Raw genomic sequence first — 17,430 nt, 5'->3', positions numbered from 1 at the left:
GTTACCTGATTTAAGTATACATGAAAAATTATTTTTATGTGCCCAAGTGTGCATAAAGTTTGGTCGGTTGACCTGCGCGCTCTATCAGTAATTTTCTGGTAGCAGAGGATGGTTAGGACTAGTTAAGATAGGTAGATAACTTACTTACTGATAACTGTGTAAATTAAATGGGCTGCTAAAATTTATTGCTGCTAAATCGATCGATCAAATGTAAAAATATTGCTGTGAAATGTTATGAAATGTTTTGAAATAATTTTGATGAAATGCTGCCATATGAATTTATGTATTAACAACTCGTTAGTGATTGTTATATGTTGTCTGGAATCCCCGGGGGCAGAATAGCGGGTGGTGAGGAGAATCCACTTTGCAGTGAGGTCAGTGGCTCGAGGAAAATTAGTGCATGGTTAGGCAGAACTGGAAGCGCTAATTAGGGTTTTCTGTATGAATAGTTGAATAAATGATAGCAACGAGTTCGCTAATGAAACTTCAGTTGTGATATAACCTAGTATGGGGCACACAAGAAGGAGTTGTAGGTTCGTCGGAGCTTGAGTGATAGCAAAAGAGCTCGCTAGTGAAACTTTAGACTTAGTATATATCCCGAAAAGAGTGAATGAGTCAAAGAAGTAGCAGGTTCTCTAATGCTTGTGTGAAGGGTAGACAGAAGGGTCTATCCGCAGTATATGAAAAGTAGACAGAAAAGGTTTACTTGCAGTGAAACAAATCTTTCCTTTTTAGACACTCGAGTACAGTGGTGAATGTTATACGTTGTAAATTAAATAGAGCACTTGCACTTTAAGAAAGAAAGAGAGTGTCCGTTACCTTGTGAAGGAGGGAGTCAGTCGAGGAGCTGCGCTGATGTCACTCTGTGCCGTGCTGGTATTGGTCGAAACAGTGGGTGTGTAACGGAGCTGGTATTGTAAAGGAGGGGTGAGCGCCGAAGCGTGAGAACGCGTCTCACGAAAAGGCCGCGCTCCCATTGGTCGAAATTATTTGCAACCACAGTGTTGATTGGTTGTTGAAATTTACAAAACGCGCCAGTATTGGAAGAAAATTAGTAAACAGGAGTACGTAATTCACACACGAACTAGGTTTTACGAAGTATATGTGGTATCCTGAATTTCTTCCTGATCCAAAATACTTAGGTTTTGGTAAAGATCAGATGCTAAGAGGCAGACCTTATAATATGTACGGAAGCAAAAGAAAAATGACTCTCGTAGACAAAGTGAAAAATTACTTCAAGAAGGATAAACTCATCAAAACTAGAGAGGGTATAATCATTCCACCACCTAACACTCTCGCATCATTTACGTTGTTTGACAGAGGATATCATACCTGTGTATGGTTGGAAAATTGGGTGGAATATACCAAGATGATGGAGTTTTAGCATTTCCTTTAGATGGTACCTTTAATGGTAGAATCTTGTTTAATTTGAGGACCTGAATGAATGATTTACATCCCAGACCAAGATTGACGCTATATGAGGCTTTAGAAGAATGGGAGATTGAGGCCTTTAACTGAGACAGACCTAGAATTGACAAGGGAATAAGCAAATGGTACCCGAAAATGCATGGAGAGGCAAAGGAGAAAAAGATGAAGCAGTGGAGACAGAACATGATGATAGAAGGACTATTCCCAGTACGTACTGTAGACGAACCCGTAGGAGGAAAAAGGACAGAGAAAACCCGACACTTAATGACTGCGGGTGATTCAGAAGATGACTACCTGGAGGATTTATTAATGAAAAATCCCCCACCATATGATGAGGAGTCTAGGTCCTTGAGTTCGAAAAATCCATTCTTTAGGCCTTCCAGTAATAGAAGGGCCAGTGCTTCTGATACAACAGGTCCAGGTTATAGGCCTAGTGGTAATGAGGGATTGAGCATGCCCGATACAACTGTTCCATGTTATAGACCGTCTTGTGTGGAGGGACCAAGTATGACAATTCCAACTGCCCCGAATCTTTACCCTCCATTAATTCCACAAGTGATACATCAAACCTCCATGGGAAAGGTTCTACAGGACCGAGAAAGAGAAGCCTTAGCTAAACAGAGAACTGAACTTATTCAAAAAATATCCCAGTTAAATTCAAGTCCTGAGGCCCTGACAATTCCAGTAACTATTGGCCCAGTTGTTCCTCTTTACGGGGATAGACAGGCTAGTTCAAAGACTCCAGTTATTACCCCAGCTGTGGTGCAGCCAAGAAAAGAGCCCTTAATAGTTGATGACCAGGCAAGTGAATGCGAATCTGTGATTTCCCTAATGGAGTTGCCCATAAGGGAACCAGAAGGCAGTGCACAGAGAAAGAACACTCAGACTAGTGCAAGAGAAGTCCTGATAGAGTCCTCTACAGGAACTCGAAGTACCACGGTAGTGACTACGGAAGAAATAGATCGATGGACCCGAGAATTAGAAAAAATAAATCCTCAGCCAAAACCATTAGATATTTACAAGTTAAGAATAGAATTGGAAGAACTGATGGCTGGGAACGTGGGACTAGACAGGCTGAACACGCTTAGTGAGGAAGAGCTACTATTCATTTGCAAAAGTATTACCAGAAACACCAGAGTGAGAAATTAATGGACACAGCAGCTAATAAGGGAATAGATGTCAGCAGATCCAAAGTATTGCAAAAGCCCTACAGAGCAGAATTTTCTGACAAAGATTTAGAAAACATGAATGTGTCAGGGAAAAAGGTGCAGATAAGAGAATTGCTGAACCTGTTACAGAAATGGGGAGATTTAGAAAAATGGAAAGCCAGGTGGGCAAAGAAAAAGGAAGACAGCAGATCAAGACAAGTGTCTTCTGAATATGTCCTGAAAGAAGCTGACAAGGCAGAAACATTGCATCCTATGAGAGAAGTGCCAGGTGGAGGATATGTACATGTCCCATGGTCCAGACAGGATATTGTGTCATTTACAAATGATTTCCCAAAATTACGAGAGAAACCTGTAGAATGGTACAGACAGGTCGAGAGATTTGTTAAAGTGCAAAAATGCCTCCTGAAAGATCTAGATGGGTTCTTCGACATTGTAGTTCCCGTAGATTTGTGGACTGAATGTAAAATTGCTGTTGATTGGCCAAATGAAGAATATGCCAGAGACAAAAAGACAGGAGCTCCTTCAGCGGAGGTGATGAGGAAATATGATCAGGTGATATTGTACCTGAAAGGAAAGGTGCCTGCTAAAGAAACAGATTGGACCCGAATAGATAGAACTACCCAGAATAGAGATGAAACTGTACATTCATATTATGAACGACTGTTACAGGTGTTCAAAACGTACAGCGGGCTAGATAACATTGAGATGAAGGACATGACCCACTTCATTTATCGATTTGTGTTAGGGTTAAGACCTGAGATTTCCCAGTGGATCGAAGACAATAAAATCTGTTGGCAAGCAAAACCAATTGACGAAGTTCTGAAATATGCTAAATATTGTGAAGATGAGCTGGAAAATAAACGAAAAGAATTAAAGGAAAAGGTTATGTGGGCACAAGTAAAACTGGCAGAGCACCAAGAAAAGCAGTTAAGCAAAATGACAAATACTCAGAATCAGAACCCTGGGGGTGGAGGGAAGCCCAGAGTAAAAAATGAGCATAGAAGAAGCCCAAAAGAAATTTCCCCTTCACAGGTGCGGAAAGATAGGGCACTGGAGGGACGAGTGTAAGGCTGTGCAGAATGATAATGTGCAAAATAATGATTTAAATCCGCAGGCGCAGAATGAGGGACCACGGAAGACACAGCAACAGGTAAAACAGAATCAGTTGCCTTGTGCCCCTAGGCCAAACTATAGGAGCAAAGCACAACAGGGTGAGGAAGTAGAGGTATGGGAAGTAAAGGAGGATAGAAATGCAGCAACTTCGCAATTTTTGTTGAATGATACATTCCTCTGTGATGAACCTTACTGACGGTGCCTGAGGGGGGAGGACGAGGAGTGCGTGCTTGGCGCCTCCTTGCCGGTAGACCAGTCAGGACCATACATTGAAGGAAAGGTTGAAGGAAATGACGTCACCTTTCTGTTGGACACTGGTGCTACCCGTTCTACTGTGAGAACAGCAGACGTTCCAAACCTACCAATCTCGGGAGAAGCAATCCAAGTAGTGGGTGTTGCTAATCAATTAATTAGTACCCCAGTTACAGAGCCCATGGAGATCACTATAGGGAATTTCAAAGAAATGCACAGATTTGTTGTCTGTGATTCTAGTCCTGTGAACCTACTAGTACGTGATTTGCTGTGCAAAATGAACTGTACTATCTTTTGCACACCAAAGGGAGTCGAAATACAAACCCCACATGAAGACGGAATTTACAAACTAATGTTGATAAGGCCTGACTCAGAAATTAAAAGACTGACAATACAAGACTTACCTGAAGAACTCCAACAGACAGTGAAACCAGAAGTATGGGATTTTACTGGAAAAGATGTAGGACTAATGGCAAATGTTGACCCAATTAAAATATCCATAAAGAAAGATGCCGTTTACCCGAATATTAAACAGTATAAGATGAGTGCAGAAGTAAAAGCAGGGGTTGCCATTGAAATAAAAAGATTGTTAGAAGCCAACATCATACAGGAGGTAATGAGCAGTCCTTGTAATTCACCAATAATTGGAATCAAGAAACCAAGTGGTTAGTACAGGGTAGTGCAGGGCCTGTGCAAGGTTAACACAATTGTCATCCCTTGCTGTCCTATTGTTCCAAACCCTGCAGTGATTTTGTACCAAATTCCATGGAATGCTGGATGGTTTACCGTCATTGACCTATGTCACGCATTCTTTTCAATCCCAATGCATCCAGACAGCAAATTTATTTTCTCATTTGAATTTGACAGTCAAGTCTACGTCTGGAATCATGTCCCTCAGGGGTGCACAGAGAGTCCTTCAATTTTCAATCAGATTTTGAAAAAGTGCCTTGAATCTTTGGTCTTACCTGGAGAATCCGTTCTGGTGCAATACATAGACGACCTCTTGGTGGCGTCTAAAAGTCGGAAAGACTGTGTTGTTGACACCATTGCCTTACTGAACCATTTAGGTGAAGGGGGACATAAGGTATCACCAGACATACTACAGTTCTGTACCTCTTCAGTGAAATATCTGGGACACCAGATAGAAAGGGGTATCAGGAAGGTTACCACAGAAAGAATTAGAATAATTCGAAACATGGAACTACCAAATAATCAGGATGTTTCTTGGAGTTGTAGGGTACTGTAGACAGTGGATTGTGGGATTTGCAGTCCTAGCAAGACCATTAATAAAAATGACAAAGAAAGGAGCAAAAGACCCAGTGGAGTGAGATGAGGAAAGCATGTCAGCTTTTACAAAGTTGCGAGAATGTTTGTGCACAGCTCCCGCATTGGGAATGCCTGACTACTCGAAAGACTTTGCACTGTTTTGTGACACCCGAGACAATTGTGCACTTTCAGTCCTAACTCAAATGCATGGTTTGACTAGACGTCCAGTGGCATATTTTTCCGCTACTTTGGATCCAGTGGCTGCCGGAGTACCTGGATGCCTAAAAGCTGTAGCTGCAACTTGCATGAGCCTTGAACAGAGTGAATCCATCATTATGGGACATCCTGTAACTGTGTATGTTCCACATGCAGTTGTTATCTTACTGACCCGAACCAAAACACAGTATCTCACACCTAGTCGGCTGACTAAGTATGAGAGAATTCTAGTGGGTGCAGCAAATGTAACCATTACTCGATGTAACATACTGAATCCAGCTACCTTATTACCAAATTCATTGACTGCAGAAGCAAAGGGAGAGGTCGAGCATAATTGCATTGATCTGACTGAGTTTAGTACAAAACCAAGCCCAGACATCAAGGAACGCCCCTGCCTATAGAAGATTTCGAGCTGTTTGTAGATGGCTCATGTCTGAGACATGAGGATGGAGGCCTAAGCGCTGCCTATGCCGTGTGTACAATAGCACGTCCAGTAGAATCATCCTATTTATTTGGAGTAAAGTCTGCACAAGTAGCCAAATTGGTTGCATTGGCAAGAGCCTGTAAATTTGGGAAAAACAAGAGAATAACCATATACACTGACAGCCAGTATGGTTATGGGGTTGTGCATTACTTTGGCCAGTTGTGGCAGCAAAGAGAATTTATGACTTCCTCGGGTACTCCTATCCGTAATGGGAAAGTAGTACAAGAACTACTGGAAGCAATCCAGTTACCAAAAGAATTGGAGTGGTCAAGTGTGCTGCTCACAAATCTGGTGATGACAATGTGACAGCAGGTAATCGATATGCTGACCGACTGGCCCAACATTGTGCAAGACATAGAATGTCAGTCAATATCAAATTGGGGGGAATTGGAAACAGCTGCCAACTTATGGTGTTTGAAGATGTACAAACATGGGAAGAACTAAGAGATTTGCAAAATGCAGCAGGACCAAAGGAAAAGAGAAGGTGGAGAAAGTTTGGTTGTCAGAAAAGGAATGAGGATGGTGTCATTGTTTACACTGATGGTATGCCTGTATTGCCTGACAGCTTGCTTGCTCCTATGGCCCTGCTAATACACGGAGATGCACATATAGGCAGGGATGCAATGGTCCGTGTCTTCAGGCAGACATGGTTCAATTCGAAGTTCAGGAACGTAGCAGAGGCACTCTGCCAGAGGTGCTTGACATGCCAGCAATACAATCCTGGAAAGAAAACTGTAGTTTTACCAGGTACAATTGGGAAAGCAGAAGGTCCTTTTATAAGATTACAAATTGACTTTATTCAGTTACCCCCCTGTAAAGGAATGAAGTACGTCCTTGTCATTGTTTGCCTATTTTCAAAATGGGTAGAAGCTTATCCTGCAAAGAAAAATTATAGCATCACTGTAGCTAAATTGTTACTGAGGGAACTAATACCTAGGCATGGTTTTCCAGTCACAATTGAATCAGACAGAGGTGGGCATTTTAAGAATGAAATAATAGGCCAAATCTGTGAAGCATTCAAAATTACACAAAAACTGCACTGTGCATATCGCCAAGAGGCTTCTGGAGTGGTAGAACAACTGAATGGCACTATCAAGTCAAGATTGGGAAAAATGTGTGAATCTACTGGAATGAATTGGATAGACGCTTTGCCCCTTGTCCTGATGGGAATCAGAAGTATTCCAGATCGGAAAACAGGCCTGAGCCCCCATGAGATACTGATGGGAAGAGTAATGTGGCAAGCATGGGTACCAGGACACAAACTGATAAACATTTCTGATGATTTGGTGCTAGAGTACTGCAAGCAACTGGGTGACCAAGTGCGTTCTATCTCTCACCAGATTGGGGAAGAAGCCGTCGCCAGGCCAGCAACTCCAGCCCATAATCTGAACCTGGGTGATTGGGTTGTACTAAAGAAACACACCCGGTCGAGTTGCCTTGCACCGAAGTGGGGAAAACCAGGACAAGTGATTCTTGTTACCACAACAGCGGTGAAGTGTGCAGGTGTGCCACGGTGGATCCATGCCAGCCATACGAAAAAGGTGACAGAAGACGAAGAAACTGAGGCTGAAGGTTGTGCAGCTGAGGGGTCTCCTGAAGTTGGTCCTGAAGTAGCTGAAGAAGAACAACTGAGCACCAGTCAAGATGATTGGGTCCCAGTAATCGACCTGACATTCGATCCAATAAGAACCAGAAGACAAACCTACTTAGATAGAGAGTGGGATAGTGAGGCTGAGACAGGAATAGAAGAAGATAATCAGATCATCGAAATCCAAGTCAAATCTGATGGAGAGGAAGGTCAGATAGGGACAGAACAGGTTATCGACATACCTCCAAAGACTCCTGAAACTGAAAAGGAACAAATAGAAAATAGGGTGGAAGTTCAAGCAGAAGAAAATCAAAGGTTCGAAGTGCTTGAACAGGATCAGATTGAAATAGATAAATGTGTTCAGGAGGAAGAAATTGAAACAAAACAACGCCAAATCCAGTATATACCTGAACCAGTCCAGCTTAGTGATCAGGTAGAAGAAACTGACCCAAGACTTGGAACTAGTCAGACAGATAGGGAAGAAGAAAACATTGAAGCAGATGTGCCACAACTAAACGAAAATAAAAGAGCATTGGAGGAAAGCCAAATAACAGTGCCAGTTAATAGATTCAAGAAAAAGAATAGAGAACCAAGATTTGTCAAAAGACTGAGACTAAGGCTAAAAACTGTAGAGGAAAAACTTGAGCAAGAGAATCAAGACTCCAGCGAAACTGACCTGTCTGGAGCAAAGCCTAAGAGAAGAAGTGCCCGAATAAAGAGACTGAACAATAAATATCAGAATCCTGAATGGACTTATCTGGTGTTGGAGGAATTTGAAAACCTTGATATAAGTGATGAAAGTGATGAAGAACTGATTGCTGACCAGGCTACAGAAGAAGAGGAACCACCCTGAACGTTGCCCTGTGTAAGCAACCTGTGTAAAGTTACAAAGAGGGGTTGAAAAACTTTTTTTGAGTCAAAATGTCTGATTCCAATGTGAATGGAAGACCTAGACGCAATTGTTGTAAAACATGCTGCAAAGTATGTGTATGTAGTATAGCATTAGTACTGATATTATGGATAGGACTAACAATTACTTTTCCTTACATGATGAGTAAAGATACTAATTTGTACCATACTAAAATAGTGACAACGGACACAAAAGAACTGCAAACAATAGAGACACCACAAAGTGTAGAAAGACCTGAGAAAACAGTTAGCCTTAGACAAACTGGAATGGATTTAGATGCATCAGACGAGGGAGGACTACATTATCACAGAATAAAGAACAGAACTCATTTAAACGTATTTGAAAACCTGTTAGTATACTACGTAGAAGCAATGGAAATAGAGGACTGTTATGACTGCATGAAGCTACCCACTTCTGTAGCTGAAGGTGTAACCTACCATCATTTACCACTAACCTATGGAATTTCCTGTAGCATTTTAGCTAGTTTATTCTATAGAGGACCGTTACAATACTATTACTCTAATTCAGACGTAATATTTTCTGAACTTCCTATACGTGGAAATCTGTATCTTGTACATACTAAAAGTGATGTTACACGTTATTTAGGAGAATACTTTCTAACAATAGGTACAATAGATTTAGGTGAAGCACATAGAGATAACTTAACATGTTCATTACATGAACAAGAGAAAATGTTTCTAAATATGGCAGAGAAAAGAAGAGAAAGTTTCCAAAGAAAAGCAAATGATAAAAGACAGAACACTCCTAAGTGGGCTGAAAACATGGGAAGCACCTCAAATGGTGGAGCTAATCCTGCTTTGTTGCTGGATTTCGAAAAGAAAGGGAAACTTTGTCTTCACAGAGAAAAGACTAGTTACTATAATAACATATTCATTGGTTCCAGTGAATGCGATCACAATTACAAGGTAATTGGAGGTTGGGGTTTCAAAAATGGGTCAGAACCTGTGTTTCCCGGAATCTATTATATATGCGGAAACAAGGCTTATTTCAAATTGCCAGATCACTGGTATGGAAGCTGTTATTTTGGAATTGTCTTCCCGAAAATATACCATGTGAATGAAGTCGCTGGAAGCAATGAAAATACTAATGGATTAGTGCGTAGTAAAAGTGAAAGTGTAGGAGAAATATTAGGTGATATATTTAGTGCATTGATACCTGCAGTGGGAGTGACTCTGAATACACACAGAATTTGCAAATTGTCTACAGTGTTAGATCGGTTATCAACTGACACCGCTGCTGGTTTCCTGCTGGTCAATACCGAAATGGTTGCGATCAGATCTATGGTTTTACAAAATCGACTTGCTCTTGACACCCTAGTGGCAAAAGAGGGCGGAGTCTGCAGAATGTTGAAGGCGCAACATTGTTGCACTTACATTCCTGACAAAAGTGTTGAAATTAAGAAATATGTGAGAAACAACAAATTTGGAAAAAGAGCTTAAACCACTGGAGGTTGACAGTGCCTGGAAGAGACTAACTGATGGTCTCTCCTCTGTAGGTAATTGGTTTTCTAACATAGGTAAAAGTCTTGTGAGTAAAATACTGATGCCAATAGCAGGAATAAGTTTAATTGTGCTGATCATAATAATTTGCTGTAAATGTCGAAAACACAAAAAGAAGTATGCTGTGAATAAGAGAGGAATGAAACGGAATGTCGATGAGCTTGAATTAGAAGAACTAAATAATCAGATTTACAAAAGAGCAAAGAATTTCCATCCTAATAAGGATGCAGGGAAAAGGCTGAACAAAAAGTTTGAAGAAATTGAATTGGGTGAAATGTGAAAAGTTGGCATCTGGTTCCATTAATAGTGATGATAGTAAATATCATCAAAGAGGGGATTGATGGAGCAAGTATTCGCACGTTAAGCCACTTGCTTGTATTCAAGAACCTCAAATAACCTTAACTTTGTAATCAATCCGTTTTGTCTTACTAATATTGCACATTTTACACTACACGGGGTGTCCCAGAGACGCTTGCCTAAGTGTTTATTAATCGTAATACGCTTGCCTTTAAAATTGTTGCTGCTTTGCGGGAATTTAGTCTGCGCATGCGTCGGTCATACCCATGTGATGTGACGCACTCGCAGTTCTGGAGGGAATTTGTTGCTCATGCGCAATACTGCTAAAATGGCCGCTTTGTTTTCTCATATGCTCCATGCTTGCATTGCCGCTATTGCAAAGCTGTCTGTTCTGCACTTACCCTAATGCTATAGTTATTATAAAGTAAGGGGTGTAGTATAGCCGATCATGGTATACAGTGTATTCATTTTTTCTGTGTTTCTAAATTGTTTTCGCTTGCTTTTCATATATCGCATTCTTTGGCCCTGAGAGGCGCTTATTACTCCATATTTGAAGCTCATATGGTCCCAGTCACATGATGGGGAAAAGAAAGTCATGCAGCAGTGGAACTCAGCCAGCTGGCAGCAGAAGCCAAGATGCTCATGAGAATCGACCTGTAACCCAGCGGGACGAAGCTGAACTGTACCTGAAATTGCAACAATTGTATAAAACTACTGTGTACCCTATTGTACTCTGTAAATATTATGCCATGGGAACAAGAATGTAAGGGGTGGGTACGAAAATTGAATATTAAGCCTGAGAAAGTCTAAAATTTAGGTGGTGTGATGACTTAACCTCCTCCTCTGTCCAATCAGAAGTTGGGGATCCTTTCACTTGCAACATTGGTGGGTGGTACACTGACCTGAAAACAGTATAACTAGCCTAGGTTTAGCTAGAGAAATTGTCCGACTTGTCCGAATAGCTGACCTGTCACTGACCCAACGCACTCTATAGGTGACTGATACAGAGAGCTGCGGAGCACTCTGTCCGTATTTTCCACAAACTCAGTCGGGGTTTTGGGAACCTTAAGTGCTGGCGAAGCACTTTGCTGGGAGATTCGAGAACCCAATCGGGGTTATTGGCAGATTCCTTGCAGAGAGGAAGTAGTGCAGGCGTTGCAACCGAAGCTGCAGGTGTTGGTCGTACCCTTTGATGAGCCCGGTCCTGATCCAAATCCTGGGGTTATCCTGTCCTGACTGTCCATGAGCTGTACCTGCTCGCCTACTGGCAGCCTAAGTCCTTGAGGGTCCTTTCCCGCCTTTTCCAACTGACCCGTGGCCAGGGTTGGTCTTCATTCTATCCTAGTTAAATATAACTTCTGCGTGGGTGTTTGTCTATATAAACTTCTCTCTCTTGTCACGAATAAAGCATAATTGCCTACATCCTTTCCCTGTCTCTCTATAAATAAGGTTTTCATGCAAACTTGTCTATTAGCATGTTCCACTTTTCTCCCTACCTTTAGTCAAATATTGAATCGTTCGCACATATAGTATGTTCCATTCTTACCCTCCCTATAGAGAATAAGCACATCTAGATAAATCAAACTGCATAGGTTTCGTTTCTTCTGAACCGTTAGTGAATTTCGAAAGTCTACTTTGATTAGTATGTTCCCTTTCTTTACCCGCCTTTAGTGAAACTGTGAAAGTCTATTAATCAAAATAGCGTGTTCCTTATTTTTCCTTCCCTTTATTTTGGTTTCTAAATGATTCTTACTCTCATTCATAGCTATACAATATTTCTAATTCTAGTTATAGATAGTTTGATCTGTGTAAATTTCATTCTCATGGCATATGACGAAGATGATGATTAGATAAAGGTTTTGAAAACTTCTTGAGTTTGTGGTTATTATAAAAATATAAACATTATTCAACAGTACATGGTATCTGTGTTGCCTACTTCCTCCCACAGCTAGCTCCTTGATCCATTGTGATCATAGATACCTGTTTCGAGGTTTGGTAAGTCAGGTACACGGAAATAGAAAGAAGTAAAACTGAATTGCTGATAATAGTGTGTAGGTTACCTGATTTAAGTATACATGAAAAATTATTTTTATGGGCCCAAGTGTGCATAATGTTTGGTCGGGTGACCTGTGGGCTCTATCATCACCACCTAATTTGTTACCTTAGCAACCCTCAAATGCAACAAAACTACAAGATCCAAACCACAAGCCAGCTGGTACACGAAGGAGCTCAGGATGGCCAAGCAACACTGCAAAAAACTGGAGCCCAGCTGGAGAATGACCCTGGATAACAGGGCCAGGAACACCTTCAAATCTACTCCAAGATACTTCCACCTGTTGATTCAAACAAACCAAGGATCTAAGCTCACAACGTGCATCAACGCACATAACAAAAACAGCATAGAGATCAGCATCCTCCCTTGCAGGATTTCTGCACCAAACTGTCACAGTTCTTCTGCGACAAGATCTCCTTGATACTCTACACAGCCAAAGTCATGGAGAAGCTGATCAACAGGCAACCAACCAACCCCCCCTCCCAATGAACACTGAATCCAGTTTTAGACTTAACCACAACCCAGAAACAGCCGGCGTCACCACAACAACTGTGTATGATCACGGAGAGAGGAGACACGCAGCCCTCATCCGCCTGCACCTTTCTGCTGCTTACGACACAATATCCTGCCCCATTTTCATCCAATGACTGCATGAAACCAAAACCCAAGGACCCACAGTCTGCTGGACATGCTCCTTCCTGACTTGTCGAACCCAGTCTGTCCCCAGTCCTCTATTGAAGGACACCCACAACCTCTTCTGTGGAGTACTGCAAGGGTCATCACTCAGCTTGACCATTCGCCACACCTACAAGATCCTGCTCGACAGCATCATCTAAACCCATAGAATTGGCATCCTATCACATGCCGATGCCCCACACCTGATATTCTCCCTCTTGAACAAAACCCCTAACACACGGACCAAATTCTCTCCCTGCATGACCGAAGTCGCCGACTTAAGGAAAAACAACTGTCTCAAACTAAACACTCACAGGACCGAAGTGATTATTTTCAGCAGAAACTCCTTGTCAAAGGATTCCAACTGATGGCTGGCAGAACTTGTAACAAACCACTCCACCCCCCCCCCCCTCCAGCATCCGTCTCAAAAACTGCAGCATCATCATCAACAATCAACTCACCATGACCACTCGTCAATGCTGTCACTGCCTTCTACTTTCACACCCTGAAGAGGCTGAAGAAAATCTTCAAATGGCTCCCCACCAGCACCCTGTAGAACCATCACTCAAGCCTTCATCAGAAGCAAACTGTACAACAGGAACACCCTTTATCATGGAATAAGCACAGAACGAGCTAGGCATCTCCAAACCAAACAGAACTCAGCAAACAGGATCAAACTCAACCCTTAATGCTGCATGCACATCACCCCCCACCTTTGCAAGCTCCACTGACTTCTAATATACAAACAAGCTCTGTTCAAACTCCTCATGCACACCTTTAAAGCCATACACAACACAGGTCCAACATCCACGCTAAGAATCTCGGCATTGCATCGAAAGTCATCTCACCATGACGGCTCAAGTGAATGTCATCACTGCCTGCTTCTTACACCCTGAAGATACCAAAGAAAATAAATATTCCAATGGCTCCCCACCAGCACTCCTATGACTGACATTGAAGCCCTCATCTCAAGCAAACTGGACTACTGGAACATCCTCTATGCCAAAATCAGCACAGAACTAACCAGGCACCTTCAAACAATACAGAACTCAGCAAACAGGATCAAACTCACACTGCATGCACACTACCTTTGAATGCTCCACAGACTTCCTATACACAAACAAGCTCCATTTGAACTCCTCACGCTCACCTTTAAAGCCCTTCACAACTTGAGCCAAGCTTAAATTAACAACTGCATCACATTCCACAAACCCACCAGACACCTCTACTCATATAATTGCTTACCTCCCGCTCATACGCTGACCCAGTTCGCAAGGTAGGACTTTCTCCTACATCACTCCTAAAGCCTGGAATTACCTGCTGCTACACATCAAAGCCACCTCTTCATTTCTTGAATTCTGCAATATACTGAAGATATGGCTCTGCAACTAGATTTCCACTAGCCTAGCCCTAGGCCAGGCCAGGTCTCCCCTGGTTCAGCACCAGGATACACTCCCAGGCGATTGAGCCTTCTACCAATACACATACAATAACATATTATAACATAACACACACCCACTCACCCACACACACTTCAAATGCCCAGTTTGTGCTTCTGCCAGTACACTAACTTTGCCAAAGAGGCGAAGAGGTTGCTGCTTCAATACTAAAGTCTGCATGTGAACATGCTAACAAAAGTCACATACATAAACACACCTAAAGTGACCTACATGTTCCTCCTGCCAGTACACATACACACCCTAAGATTTGCACTTTGCGGTTTACATACTGGATCTACACACACACACATACACACATAATGCAAACACACACATACCTCCCCCCACACACATGCACGCACAAAACTATAGTAAACCCCCTTAGTTACAATCCAGCACAACACATGGCTTCATCAATGCACACCAATTGTGACAGCCGCAATCTAATACCAGTTCTAAAATCTACCCAACACACACCTATTCCAATGAACCTCATTACTGATCTGCTAAACTCCTTGCTTTGCAAAGGCTGAGAATCAAAACAATCAGTGCACTCACCCCGTACATCATAATTTGGGAGCAAACGTTTTCAGGGGTACAGTCGCAGTTGTACATATGGACAGGTGCATGAGCAATATGAGTCTGTGTTGTACCACAGAGGTGTCTGCAATTTGCTTCTAAGTCTTCAGTAGGAAGTTAGTTAACCTGCAGCACTCAAGGCGACTGCGTTGGGAGATAATCGGACATCTGGTGATCAGCGAAGGCTGTGGTGTGGGGAGGGAGGGGTGGAGAGAAGCAAAGTCTGCTGATACACACACAGCTGACAGGCAGCTCAGAATAAGACGTCTTTAGCAACGAGGAAGAATGAGAGAGAAGTGCTGAGGGGATAAACCGTGGGGAGGAGGAAGTATAGGGTGCAGAGCTGAGGGAACAAAATGGCGCGAGTGAGTTAAAGAGAGAACGATTTGGGTGAGGACATCTAAGGAGCAGCTAGCAGGAAATGGAGGGTGAGGGGCAGAGGGGACCAAAAGCCACCGGAGGAGTCGAGGAACGGAAACCGACGATGAAGGACTGAGGGTAAGGAAAGGCAGGGAAGATCGGCTGGAAGAAGCAAGGGGGAAGAGGAGGGAGAATGGCTGAGGAGGCGGGTGTAGCGCTCTAGTGCTCCGAGGGTCTCAGGTTGAGCCCCCGGAAGCACTCCGCACAATGTATCACTTTCTGGCCAGGCGTGGCCAGAAAGCTTTAAATAAAGGGACCGAAGTGGCACGGCACTTCCGGTCCACACCAGAGCAGCAACAGTGTGTGTGTCCTTTTACTGCGCTTGTTAAGCGACGCAGCGCTGCAGGCCGAGCCCGGCCTTCAAACCCCCACACTGGCGACGAGAGTGGGATTCCCGTAAATCAAACGGCACCAGCCAGCAGCGTCACCTGCCAGACCGCCAGCCGACCCGAACACCCCAGCCGCAGCACCAGAGCGGGGTACCTGCAACGGCGGCGACCACCGGAAACAAGACTACGCTCTACACTCACCGGTAAGCAGCGTGAGCAAAAGCTGCGTGTGGCACCGGCGGTAGCAACGGCAGGAAGGCCCAAAGCAGAGACGCGCGCCGAAGGAAGCGATCCGGCAGCAAGGCCCAGCAGTGCGCGCATGCGCGAAGAACGAAGCGTCATCACCGGGGAGAGAGGCCCTGGGAGAGCGCGAGGCCGGAAAGGCGCCTCGAACCAATCGAGCGCGAGGCCCAGCAGGTACCTGAAAGACCCAGCGAGGCAACGACGCAGTCAAGCTCAAGCGAACACAGACAGCGCCCCATCAAGCATTGGCCAAGTCAAGCGCCAAACAAGCACAAGCAAAGACAACCAACTGTCTGTTACACACCAGATCAAACAAACACCAACAAGCACAAGCAAGTGCAGCCACCAACCCGACAAACAGCAACTCAGGCAGACGCCAACAAGCACGAGCAAGTGCAACCAGCAATACTATAGAGAGACACCCAAAAGGAAAAGCGCCAAGCTTCCTCCCAGCACCAAAAAATGACCACAAACCCAGGAGGGGCGTCTGGGGGAGCACAGCAAGGGGCTGGCCAGGCTCAACAAGCAGGACCACCAGCGCAAGCATTAAACCTCGGAACACAGCCGCCGATACCGTCAGCCCACTCACAGATCCAGGCACTACCACCTTTCAGCGAACTGATAGACCCAGGGACAGCAGCTCCCCGATGGGCCGTGTGGTTAGGGCAGCTCAACAACTACTTCACTGCCACCAGGGAGAAAGATAACGAAGTAAAGAGATCCCTGTTGTTACACTTTGGGGGCACGGAACTGTACAAGTTATTCAAACACCTCCCAGACACAGGAGATGACGACGACTACGACGCGGCGGTCAACGCGCTGAACACGCATTTCGACCCCCAACTAAACCCACACTATGAGCGATTCAAGTTCCGCCAGTCTAGACAAAGGGAAGGAGAAACCATGGACGCGTTCCATGCGCGGTTGAGGGATCTCATAAGCACGTGCACGGATGATGACGAAAAGAAAGAAGTGACCGCACAGCTTATTCAAGGTTGCCGCAACAAGCACCTAAGAACACTCATTCTAAGGCAACCGCGCATCACTCTGGAAGAAATACTGATCCTTGCCAGATCCCACGAGCTGTCGGATGCACGTGCGACAGCAATGGAAGCAGCCCTGAACCCGCGGGCAGAAGCAGGAACCGTGGTGAAGACAGAAAGGGTGGATGCAGTCCGCAACACCAGTCGTGGAAGCAGAGGAAGATGGCCGACCAGGACGCCACGCCGAACACCATGCGGATACTGTGGCCGAGACGAACACAACCAAGATGGCTGCCCGGCACGTGGCAAGACATGTTCAAAATGCGGAATACCCAACCATTTCGCAAGCGTGTGCAGGGGTGGCTCCCGAGGAAGAGGGGCGTCAGGGAGAAAACCAATCACAGGAGCCGTGAGGCAGCTATCGCTAGACGAAGCAACGTCGTCCCGATCACACAGATCGCCGAGG

The 17,430-nt window shown here is 44.1% G+C and overlaps 1 long non-coding RNA gene across 1 annotated transcript in view; it reads right to left on the bottom strand.

The window, feature by feature from the left end:
* Positions 1 to 17,430, bottom strand: part of LOC147689831 (uncharacterized) — a 746,906-nt gene that overhangs the window by 403,338 nt on the left and 326,138 nt on the right. The window lies entirely within an intron of this gene.

This window comes from Lissotriton vulgaris, chromosome 9 (genome assembly GCF_964263255.1).
Source record: "Lissotriton vulgaris chromosome 9, aLisVul1.2, whole genome shotgun sequence".
In the NCBI taxonomy this organism is placed as follows: Eukaryota; Metazoa; Chordata; class Amphibia; order Caudata; family Salamandridae; genus Lissotriton; species Lissotriton vulgaris.
The sequence above is the reverse complement of the archived record's forward strand: the minus strand, read 5'-3'. Positions and strand labels throughout refer to the sequence as shown.